This window comes from Colias eurytheme, chromosome 18 (assembly GCF_061535395.1).
Source record: "Colias eurytheme isolate Ceu_HAF_F1 chromosome 18, ilColEury1 Martin Lab GWU primary, whole genome shotgun sequence".
Taxonomy (NCBI): Eukaryota; Metazoa; Arthropoda; class Insecta; order Lepidoptera; family Pieridae; genus Colias; species Colias eurytheme.
Genome location: NC_142997.1, coordinates 8909461 through 8922161, shown reverse-complemented (window position 1 = coordinate 8922161; position 12701 = coordinate 8909461). Strand labels below are relative to the sequence as shown.

General features: G+C 30.8%; 1 protein-coding gene across 1 annotated transcript in view; it reads left to right on the top strand.

The window, feature by feature from the left end:
• The window catches only part of Calx (sodium/calcium exchanger 3), a 106594-nt gene that overhangs the window by 59894 nt on the left and 33999 nt on the right, over nucleotides 1-12701 (top strand). The gene's annotated exons all lie outside the window — the stretch shown is intronic.

Sequence of the window (12701 nt, the reverse complement as noted above, 5' to 3'; positions counted from 1 at the left end):
AGCCTTTCAAAAGACTGAATTTAAACTTGACTTGATTTTGACTGACCGGTTGGCTTGGTTGTTAGTGGCCCTGCCTTCCAAGCCAAAGGTCGTGGGTTCGATTCCCACCCGGGGCAAATATTTGTGTGATGAACATAGATGTTTGCTCTGTGTCTGGGTGTTAATTTATCTATATAAGTATTTATTTAAAAATTATATATGTATGTTTATCAGCCATCTGGTTTCCATAACACAAGCGAAAGTATGGGATCAGATCGTGCCGTGTATTAAGAGATATTTAAATACCTGATAGTTGGTATATTTTCAACTTTTTAATATGGAATACATCACACATTAGTAGTTTTTTTTTATAATCTTTTATTAAGTTTATAATATGTAGTATGTTCTTAACAGTACCTTGTGGTCTTTATTTAGTGGTTGTTTCCATTTTGAAATTACTTTTCAAGCCTATCAAGAATCGTTCAGAAATATCGTACAATTTGAACAGTAAATTGTAATGCTATACAAAGAATATTTTACGAAGTCTAGTTCTTATAAAAGCTATCGTAGATACTTGAATGCACGGTTGCTTTATTCATTCAGACCCTCGTTTCGTTGGTTTTATCGATTCGACATTCGTGGTCATTTTTAGACTGAATGCTACTGCCAGTTGTTGGAATTTCTACTTTATTTCCATTGTACTTGGATCTATTTTGTTTGAGACGGTGTGTTGCAATCGATAAGTGGATTAATAATTGTTTGACTTGTGTTGATTTCTTAGGTAGTTCTAGTGAAGTTGGAATTTAAATAAACTATTCTTATAATAATGGTTTACAATACCTTGCTATATTCTCAGTTATCTTTTTAGATGAACAAATTATTTTACAATATTTTTCATGAGAGAGAAGAGAGAAATAATGCATTTACTGTCACAATTTTTTAAGTTGTCCTTGTTCGTGAGGTACACAAAAACGGCCTGATGATTTTTTAATAAATAGACCTTAGGTCTATTTCTTGTTTTAAATATCTACATAAATAGTGGCGTAACTTAGACATAGTACCTAGCGACCCAAAAGCATCAGAGTCGTTTTGTCATATTTTCAAATCACTTTACATCAAACCATCCCAATTTTTCACTCCACCGTCAATCATGGCAGCCATATATCACTGACCACTTTGTCCTATTTGTCCAAAAAGACAGAAATTGATGAATGTAACCAACCTAAAATGGAGACACATATACTAAATGGAGTTTAGACGAGGGTGCTAGACTTTCAAATGGACATCTTTGATTGTAATTAATCACGTTTGGTTCTTTTCTTGTGGTCAGTTGAAGTACTTTTTTATATTTGATGAATCACGAGTTTATTTTTAATTATTTTTTAAAAAAATATGAGTTTGACAAATGACACAGCTTTACAAACTCAATTCTATCCTATCCTATCTGATACAAACTCAATTAGGCACTTAATAATAGCGTGTGTGCCGAGCATACGTGTCAGAAGTGAAACTTCTTTGGCACGATTCAAAGATTTCAAAATTGTTGTACCATGAGATGACGGTACCTTGAAATATTACTTTCGATGCGCCTAGAAGAACTTCCACTTAAAAAATATATTAAAAACGACACATGCAAAGGACGCTTTTTATTGTTTTTTTTTATTTGTGTAATTGGGTTGTAAATTTATGTGTAATGAAATATAATCGATTTTGTGTAGGACGTATCACGTCTGCGTTTATAATTGGGCCAGGTTTAGAATATTTTATGTTTGTGCTTTGATTTTCCACTTGAAAATGCCTTGAAATATTATAACATATTCCTTGTTATAATTTGATTATTTTTACACGCTCACTAGGTTGTTTAATGAATTGATTTCCTCTTTATAGACTCGTATTTTTCGAAGTCATTATTTATAGGTAGGTAATTATTGTTTGAATCTATATTGGTTCTCTTTGAATTATTTGTCTTTATTTGGCACCAATCAAAATACAGTAAAAGTTATACATTACACAGAAGAATAAACACTTAATTATTGAGCTAAAAAGGCGGTGTAAATTCAAATTCAAATTCAAATTCAAATTATATTTATTTGCAAGAATGTAGTTACAAATTATAGATGTTTTTAATTACAATATTATGTGGCTAATACATTCTACCCATTGATTGGGTGTGCAAATATTGAAAAAGAAAGTTGATTAGTCTAATTATTTAAATGTACACACAATTCAATTTTCACAATTACGCGAACGCACTACGATTAACACGATTATATCACACACTTATCACACACAATTCAGTTTACACTACTTAAAAGTCATAAATTCTTCAATGTCATAAAATTGTTTCACCACCAACCAGTTCGTCAGTTTATTTTTGAAAAAGTTTACTGGTAATTCCTTGAAATTGTCCGGTATTTTATTATATATTTTAATAGCCATAAATATTACACTGTTTTTAGCTTTGTTAATTCTACACGTTGGGAAATGTAATTTGTTTTGGTATCTTGTCAACATATGCGAATTTACATCTCCTTTCTTCTTAAAGTATTCCGGGTGATATTTTACAAATAAACATACTTCTCTTATGTACATGCAAGTTAAAGTAAGGATCCGTAATTTACTAAACAGAGGTCTACAACTGTCTCTTTGGTTCAAACCGCACAGAGCTCTGATACATTTTTTTTGTGAGACAAATACCTTCCGCACATCACAAGATTGTCCCCAAAGAATGATTCCATACGAAAGTACAGAGGAAACGTAGGCATGATAAGCATTTATTGCTGCATTCATAGAAACAGTATCTCTTAAACGCCGTAATACGTAAACGAAACGATTAATTCTGTCACAAACGTAATCAATATGTTTGTTCCATTTTAGACCTTCATCCAACAAAACACCCAAGAATTTATGATGATCTACTTGTTCTATTACTTGGTTATCACACTTTATATTTAGGTTTATTTTGGAGCAATTTTTTGTATAAAATTGAATTATTTTTGTTTTTAATAAGTTAATTTTAAGATTGTTGTCTTCTAACCATTTTACAATATTTTTAACTGCTTCATTTATATCTCTCTCGTACGTTTCCTTTTCAGTACATTTAACAATTAGGGTAGTGTCGTCTGCGAATAAAACTGATTTGTGTTTCACTGATTTCGGTAGGTCATTAATATACAAGAGAAATAAAAACGGGCCGAGCACACTTCCTTGTGGTACACCTGATCTATTAGTTTTTTTTACTGATCTATATACGTTTCTTGATTGATTTACTATTTTTTGTATTTCCACAAACTGATCTCTATCCTTTAAATAACTAGCAATCCATTCTTTGGCAATTCCTCTTATACCATATTTATCTAACTTAAGCAAGAGTAATTCATGGTCTACAAAATCAAATGCCTTGCTCATATCTAGAAATATAGCGCTTACGGGTTTTTTTTCGATGAAGGCTTGAATTATTTCTTTCACCATATCAAAGCATGCTAATGAAGTGGAACTATTTTTCCTAAATCCAAACTGTTCTTTACATAAGATCTTGTTTCTATCAATATAATTTCTAATTCTTTCTAAGATTACTTTTTCAAATATTTTAGATATCACTGGTATTAACGCTATAGGTCTGTAATTCTTAATATCTTTCGGATCGTCTTTTTTAAATAATGGTTTTATCACTGATGTTTTCAGCGCGTGTGGAAAAGTTCCCTGTTCCATCGATAAATTTACAAGAAAAGACAACGGTTCGCAAATATGGTCACTGCATGATTTTAATATTTTTGTACTTATTCCATCTGTTCCTACTGAATTAGTGTTATTAAGTGATTTTATTATTTTACAAATTTCGTTACTGTTTGTAGGTGTTAAGAAAATAGTATTGCAACTTTCTGTAGTCAAAGTCTTTTTTATGGCATTTACATCCAAATTAAATTTTGTTTGATTTGTGATGTCAATAAAAAAATTATTAAACTGTTCGCAAATTTCATTCATTGAGTCGTATATTTTATTATTAACTACAATCTCTTCAATTTCTGTAATATTGGTTTCGTCATTAATATTATTAGATAATATCATTTGCCATAATGCTTTGTTTTTATTTTTTGCCAATTTAATAAATTTTTCACTTTGAATTTGTTTTGATTTAAGAATGCACCTTTTTAGTATATTTTTATATTTCACATAATGATTCCAACTATGAGTATACATTTTTTTTGTATATATATTTTTAAGATAAAGTTGTCGCTTTCGTATACAACATTTCTTCAATCCTTTTGTTATCCAGTTAAGATTAGATTTTCCTGTACTTCTCTTTATCTTAATAATAGGAAAACAAAGATCATAAAACAGTTTGAATAACTCATAAAAAGCATTGAAGCATTCATTTAAGTTATTAAATTCATGTATTTCAGAGAAGCTTAACGATGACATACATTCACAAAATTTACGAATATTCTCATTACAGTAGTCTCTTTTTGTTTCAAACCAGGATACATTTGTTTTGCGCTTTATCATACTAACTTTTAATATCTGTGCCGTTTCATGGTCTGACAAACCGAGGTGTAGTACTTCTGTGTTCACATTTCTTTTTATATTTGTTGCTATTTGGTCTATGCATGCATTTTTCCTAGTAGGTGTTTTTATTAAGCATTCAATATTAAAGTTCTGTAGTAAAGTAATGAGTTCATCTGAAAACTTAGTCTTTTTAAGAATATCAATATTCCAATCTCCACATAATATTATTTTTTTATTTTTAAGTCCAATCCTTTGTAATATATCCTGAAGGTTTCTTATAAAAATATTTATGTTTTGACTAGGGATTCTATATATACAAATTATCACTGTATTTAAGTGCTTTAATTCTATACCACAACATTCAAAAAATAAATTGCAACCATAATCCTTTATAAAGTCTAGATTGGTGCATGGAATGTCGTGCTTAACCAAAATACATGTTCCACCTCTTCTTTGTTTACGAGAAAATGATGATATTAACTTATATCCTGGTAATTTAAGTAACTGTTCATTTCCCTTTTTAATAAACGTTTCACATAAACATATGATGTCAATGTTGTGTGATTTATCTAGTTGTGATATTGCCAAATACAGTTCTTCTGACTTATTAATAGCTCCAGCTATATTTTGATGTAAAATTGTCAAAAATTGTGTTTTAGATACGAAAAAATTTTGAATTTGATGGAGTATTTTTATTTTTCAATGTTAAATTACTATTTGGTATGTCCTCATTTAACTGGTTCGGTTTTAGAGTATGAAAAACATTTTTTGACCTCTTAAAATAATAGGGAATAGTGCCTTTTTTTACTGGATAGGAATTGTTTTGATTATTTTGGAATATATTGCATTTTTTTGAAGAAGCAAGCCTTTTTTTAATATTTTTGGGATTTAAAAATGTATTTGCATATTCTAAGCTGTCAATTTCTATATTTAATCTATTTGTTAAATTTTCAATATAATTAAGTCTGGAATTATAAAATGTATAATCTTCATCAATATCAATATATGTACAATTTGTATGTCCTCTTAAAAAAAGTTTCATTTTTGTATTAAGAAATTTCTCATTCAAGTAACGGTTATATTTTACATTTAATATAAATATTTTATTATTTTTTAATTTTCCCAATAATTCTAGTAAATTTGATATTAGAGTATATGGATTTTTGTCATTGGAACCTAAGCCCAATATTAATATGTCTTCATTATTTATACTGCCCAACTAAGCGCAAAAGCGGTAACTCAAAGAAAGCGAGTTTTGAGATAATTGAAGTTATGTAAAAATAGTTATATATATACTTTATGTATAGTTTTTTTTATTTGTTAAATATTATTTATATATTATATAGGGTGTATTTGTTATCACATTAGTTAAATTATCAAAAATGTATAATAATGTACTTTATTCATGAGATACGGTTCACCGCTTAGTAAACTATAGAATTAAAATTGAGATACCGCTTTTTCGTTAGCTCTTCTCAAACATGTGTGTATACAAAAAGGAATGTATTTTCTATCGAATAAAATATGTATTATTTGAAAGAAAAAAAACAATTAAAGTATATATATAACGTTTTTTTATTATTAAAATTTGAAATTACATAAAAAATATTTAAAAACAAACGGTTTTTGGAAGGAATTTTAGTAGTCAAAAGTAGGGAGTTCTCTCCAAAAGGACATTCTATTTTGTGGTATTATATTTTGAAAAGATTTCAAAATATTTTCTTTTTTGTTTCTTGAAATTCCTTCCGGAGCAGTTTTCTTTTTTGGTGGAGGCAAGACATGACTTTTTAAAATTTTTTTTCCTATAATGCTAGCAGTAATTGCATTTTGATCGAATCCTGTTTTGTAGGTGATATAAAAACTGCCTCTTTTAACTTCAACTTCAACCATTTCGCTGACATATGGACGCGGTTTAATTCGAGACAGTGCATATTGTGTGGTATAATCATCCCAGTCATAAAAGTCTTGCATGTTCATCTCTTTAAGTTTTACATTTTTTCCTGCAGTGCTAACTGCCTGAGAAAAATCTGCGAAATCATAAATTTTGTTTTTCATGCGTTTTATGGACAGCTCTACCCTATGATGGAAACTATCAGCTGACATAAAGGTGTGGCCGGATTCAAAATATTTGATGACAATCTTGTCGGCGTTGATATCCTTAGAATTTATAATATAAATTAAGAAAGAAAAAAACGTCCAGTTTTTGTTCTGGGAGGAACAATAATTATCAACCCATAGTATGATATTTTTTTTATCCCGATGAAAAATAAAAAATTGATAGTATGCACTTATAATTTCGGCTTTGGAACGTCCAAACAACCCTTCATACCATAGTACAGTTCATCCTACTTACCGCTTATCGGCTAAGCAAAAGTTGTGTATTTATTTAAGAATTTTAGCGATATTTAAATTTGCGGCTGGTTGCCTACGTAATATTAATATACCTCTAACACCCTTAGTGATATATGGTAAAACTGAGATAGAAAAATCTTTCTTAAGGTTTTTTCATACGTTTTGAACAAGATAGTGCTAAATGGCTTAGTCCAGTAGATGCGTATTTTTTAAAGCTATCCGATGGCATAAAAATCAATTTTACGATTTTTTTTGAGATACCGCTTTTGCGCTTAGCAGGGCAGTATAGATTGTATCAAACTTTCACAGCTGTTTAATATTTCACTTGAAGAAGCATGCGGTTTTGTCAAGCCAAATATTTCATAACAGTCGTTCCACTTATTTTTCCGTTTTTCCAGCATACTTATAGACAAATTTCTAACGCGTTCATCACCCATAATTATAATTTTACGTCTTATTACCTTTGTGCTGACATCTGTTATGGTTTGTTGACAATTGGTAATTTTATTTTTGTCGGTACCGTCACATTCTTTATTTAATATTAGTGGCTTAGTTATGTTATAGTTTAAAGTATTTTTATCCAAACCCATATCAGTAGTAACACTATGAGAATTGTGTTTTTGTTGTAAGTTAGTTAATGTTTTCTGTTTGATTTTAGGATAAGTGTTGTGAATAAATATATTTTCATTGTAGTATTTTAAAGGTGAGTGCCGTGGTGTTTTAAAACTTATATTCATTATAGTCTGTTTTATAGGCGTTTTATTCGAGATACCTGTTAATGTTTTATCCGATTTAGTATTTAAAATTAGACTTATCAAATTCTGTACTTTTTTCTCACTTTTGTGTAATGTTTGTCTAAGATTATAACATTGTTTTGTTAGGTTATAGATAGATTCTTGTGCGGATATTAATTCGGTTTGTAATTTGCTTATTTCTTGATTCTCATTGAACACTATTGAAGTATTTGGAGTGGATATAATATGTTGACTTGTCTTTGTAGATAAATCCGTGTAACTTGAACTGGATAAACTTAAAAAAGAATCATTTAATATTTCTTGTAGATTTGATTCAGACCTTTGTTTAGGGAGTGTTTTCTTTCTGATAGTTATATTATCCATTTTATAAGTTCAAATAAAGCTGTACAATGTATATTCAAACCGTTAATGTGTGACTAAATATTTTAATTGTTGGTCAGCTGTTCTTTGTTTAATGACACTTAATGTCAATTTTATACGTTAATATCTGTAATAATTGTGTTTTACTTACGTTTTATTTTACTTACGTTTTGTTTCCGATACTTTACTTACTACTTTTAGGTTTAAATATAGTTACTCTCCCAACTTTCTTTGTTCCAAATTTGACGTAACGGTCGTTGTATGTGATGGTTTTTTGGATTCCGTATTTCCACGTAAATCGCAGGTTGTTGACGAAGATAACATTAATCGCACTTATTTACTGATTACTTGTTAATTTGAACACACTTTTTTATTAACTTTTGTACTTTTAATAATTTTAAATTGTAAAAAACTCGAGAGCTGATGTTACGTATGGCACTAGCGCCACCTACTTCCTGATGAATGTAAGATGAAATATAAATATAAATTGAATATTCAATAACGAATCGAATTTGTAACATTTATACTAGATTTCCGCCCACGGCTCTGCCTGCTCTGACTAAAAATCAGTTGCGTACCTAGTTTTAAAGATGTAATCAAACATAGCCCATAGGGACATGGGTAGAATGTTAGTGAACTTAGCAGATCATTTTTAGCAGATCAAAAAAAATGTGAGTTCTTATCGCGTGCAGTTGAGTTCTACAGTTCCTGATACTTTTTAGAAATACTCGCGTAAAATGAAACACTAGAAAATTTATTTATGTCATATTTGATCACGCCGTAGCACCATGCCGTAGCAGCATGCCGTAGCATCATGCCGTAGCATCATGCCGTAGCATCATGCCGTAGCTTCATGCCGTAGCATCACGCCGTAGCATCATGCCGTAGCATCACGCCGTAGCATCACGCCGTAGCATCATGCCGTAGCATCACGCCGTAGCATCATGCCGTAGCATCACGCCGTAGCATCATGCCGTAGCATCACATCGTAGCCTCACACCGTAGCATCACGCCGTAGCATCACAGCGTAGCATCACGCCGTAACACATGCCGTAGCATTACGCCGTAGCATCACGCCGTAGCATCACAGCGTAGCATCACGCCGTAGCATCACGTCGTAGCATCACGTCGTAGCATCACGTCGTAGCATTACGTCTTAGCATCACGTTAAGCCGGGTCCAGGTCGGGTTTTTTCAAATGTCGTTTGTTAAGGTAAAAACGCCAGAACTATTTCTAAAAAAGTATCAGGAACTGTAGAACTCAACTGCACGCGATAAGAACTCACATTTTTTTTTTGATCTGCTAAAAATGATCTGCTAAGTTCACTAACATATGGGTAGATGGGACTGAGAAATTGACTTTGTTTTATATACGACTAGATTTCCGCCCGCGGCTTCGCCCGCGTTTTCAAAGGAAAAACCGCATAGTTCCCGTTCCCGTGGGATTTTGGGGGATAAAACCTATCCTATGTGTAAAACCAAGTTCCCTCTATATGTAATGCTGAATGGTATATGGTAATTTATGGTAATGGGTTCAGTAGTATTTGCGTGAAAGAGTAACAAACACACACACACACACACACACATCCTCACAAACTTTCGCATTTATAATATTAATTAATAGGATGTAGTGATATATGAATCATTTGAAAAATATGTAACAAAAAATTCATTAACCTTTTATTTCTTTAACAATTTAGGTATACCGTTAAATCAATTTCCAGCTCATATTAATAGGGTAAATAAAACTAGCAAATAAATTAAAATCGAATTATTTAAAATAAATTAAAACGAAATCCAACAGCGCTGCGTTCAATGCAATTATGTAAATTGGTGTTGATTTATCGGAATTACTGATTCAATATTTACAATAAATTGTCTCTGAGCCTGATATATTTAATTTTAAATGCATTACACGTTTAAAACTAAAAACAGATTAAAAACGCAGTACTTACGTAAATAAGACGAAGAATAAATAAATAAATATTTCAGGACAGTTTTCACACACGGTACAATCTGATCCCATACTAAGCTTTCGCTTGTGTTATGGAAACCAGATGGCTGATAAACATACATACATATACAATTTTAAATAAATACTTCTATAATACATAATATATAATTAACACCCAGACACAGAGCAAACATCTATGTTCATCACACAAATATTATTTGCCCCGGGTGGGAATCGAGCCCACAACCTCTGGCTTGGAAGGCAGAGCCCAGCCAAGCCAACCAGTCAGTCAGAATACAATAATATAAACATGAAAAAATAGGTTACAATGAATTTCAGAAAACGAAGGTTATTTGAATTTCTAGTTTTATGTCAAAACTAGAGCATTCATAATTATATAGTGATTAGTAGTATCTAGTAGTAGAGTAATTAAAATTATATAATAACTTCAATATCATGCTTATTAGTTAGGTATTCGTATCATAAATAATTATTATATTGGGTATCATTTGCATGCAATCTGTATGTTTGTTACGTTTTTACGTCTAAAACTACACATAAAATTGCATTACTTTCGATAGAACATTCCAGAAAAGCTACCTTTCAAAAGTCTTAGCAAAATACCAAAGGAATGGAACGTGTAGTGCACGCGGAAATATATTCTATCGTATACTATTTACAGTACATTTTTCATTGAACATTTGGCACAATGCCAAATACATGTTTATTTATGTACTAATTCATTAGCAAATACATTTGAACGCTGAACGGCCTGTTTATTGTCATTTCAATTATTAAATTAACTGTATACTGTCGTTAATTACGGTGTGAAGCTATTAAATTATTTAATTTATGGTAATTAATGTACACGCAATATAGTCATTATGAAAATTTAAAAAGCTTAATTGTATAAGCATTAAACGAGATTTATGGTTTTCATTCTGGTTCAAACGACTGCTTTTATAAGCTGTGTTTTCAGGTAAATGGTAAATAAATTACTTTTATAAACCATAGCTTCTGTTTGACTGAACAGATTTTGATTGACCGAATATCCATATTAATTGTAGGAATTAGATTTTTTTATGAGAGAGGAGGCAACAGAGCAGACGCGACGCCTGATGGTAAGCGGTCAGCGTCGCCCATAAGCATCCACAACGCCGGGGACATTGTGAGTGTGTTGCCGGCCTTTTAGATAGGAATACGCTCTCTTCTTAAAGGACCCCAGATTTAGAATATCATAGAATATCATTTGTTAACAATCCGGGGGGACCACGGGTGAAAAGCTAATTAAAAACGAATAAGAGCGTGAAAAAGTAAAATGAAATTATCGTTAATTTAAAACGAGTGAAGTCACAGCAGTATCTAGTTCACTAAACGCTAAACTATTTCCAATTACAGTAAAATCAATAGCCATTTTAGATTAATAATGAAAATACGACATTAAATAGACAATAATTACGAGGAATAAATTAGACCTAACTACGTTTTATTGCGTGATCCACCCGCGTTTATTATTTCATTCATAGATATTTCTATTCTATTATTCAATTTATATCTAATGAGTATACAATAAATGAAATGTTTCTTTGTTACAAAATAGGTGAGATTTTTAAGTTAACTTTTAAATAAAACCAATAAAAAACTTTCATACGTTCTATAAGTGTAATTTTAAATATTTGAGATATTAATTGCATGAAAAATATATCTATTCACGCACTAAATTATTTTTTTATATACAAAAAAAATTGATTGTCTGTAAAGTCGGTTTACTGACGATATTTGAACGTGAGAACGTCTTAAGAAAATACTGATGAAATGGTAGCATTTTTCAAAATAAATTTTTAATTTCATTTGTTTAATGCCTTACATGGAACGCCTCAGAGCGAGGTAACGCCGCATGAGTCATGTTTTTCGTGCGTGCAGCCGGCTCTATCGAATTATAAGACGTTGTCACGTCAAAAACAATTGCAAGTTTTCTGGAGCTTTCTTTACTATATTATCTCTATCAGAGTCTTATTAACCCAATACCCATAAAGTTTTCGCATTTAATTCACATTTTGCAATAACATACACATATTATTCGATCAGATTTATCTGATTAAATAAAAGGCATTGGATAAAACTCTTCAAAATAACATTTAATTACGTCCTCCATTTTAACTGATAGTTATCGATACCATTAAATTTAACGATCGCACTTGATTTATGAATATGGTCATATTGAGTTATTAATGACGTCATTGTACACTAAATTTAGGCACTTATTACTCTACAAGTATTATGTCATTATGGCATAACACAATAATATTATTGTGTCCTAGTTTTTAAATTCTGGGTTGTGTGAATAGTATTACTGCAACATAATAGCTTTTTTTTAAATGTACGGTAACATCATTTTAAAACCAATATATCAGTGATAAAATTATTGTGATTGTTATGGTTGAAAAAATCTGGATAGTTTTTATAGATCACTACATAGTATAAAACAAGTCGGATTCTCTGTCCCTATGTCCCTATGTATGCGGGCGAAGCCGCGGGCGGAAAGCTAGATAACAATTAAGTATTTTAAATACTTACCACGTAACAATATGGTATAGGAGCGGAACTAGGTAGGTACTGTCTTTCGTTTTGAATTCTCATTTATTTATGAAAAGTCCCGGCTTTTTAATTCCCTTTTTATTTGGTGGTGGCAACCCTACAAGTCCAATGAACCTCAAAATAATTATAGAGACTAGCGAACCAAGGTCCAAAGGTTAACGGTAGGGCATGTAAATTATAATAATATTTATTTTAGCT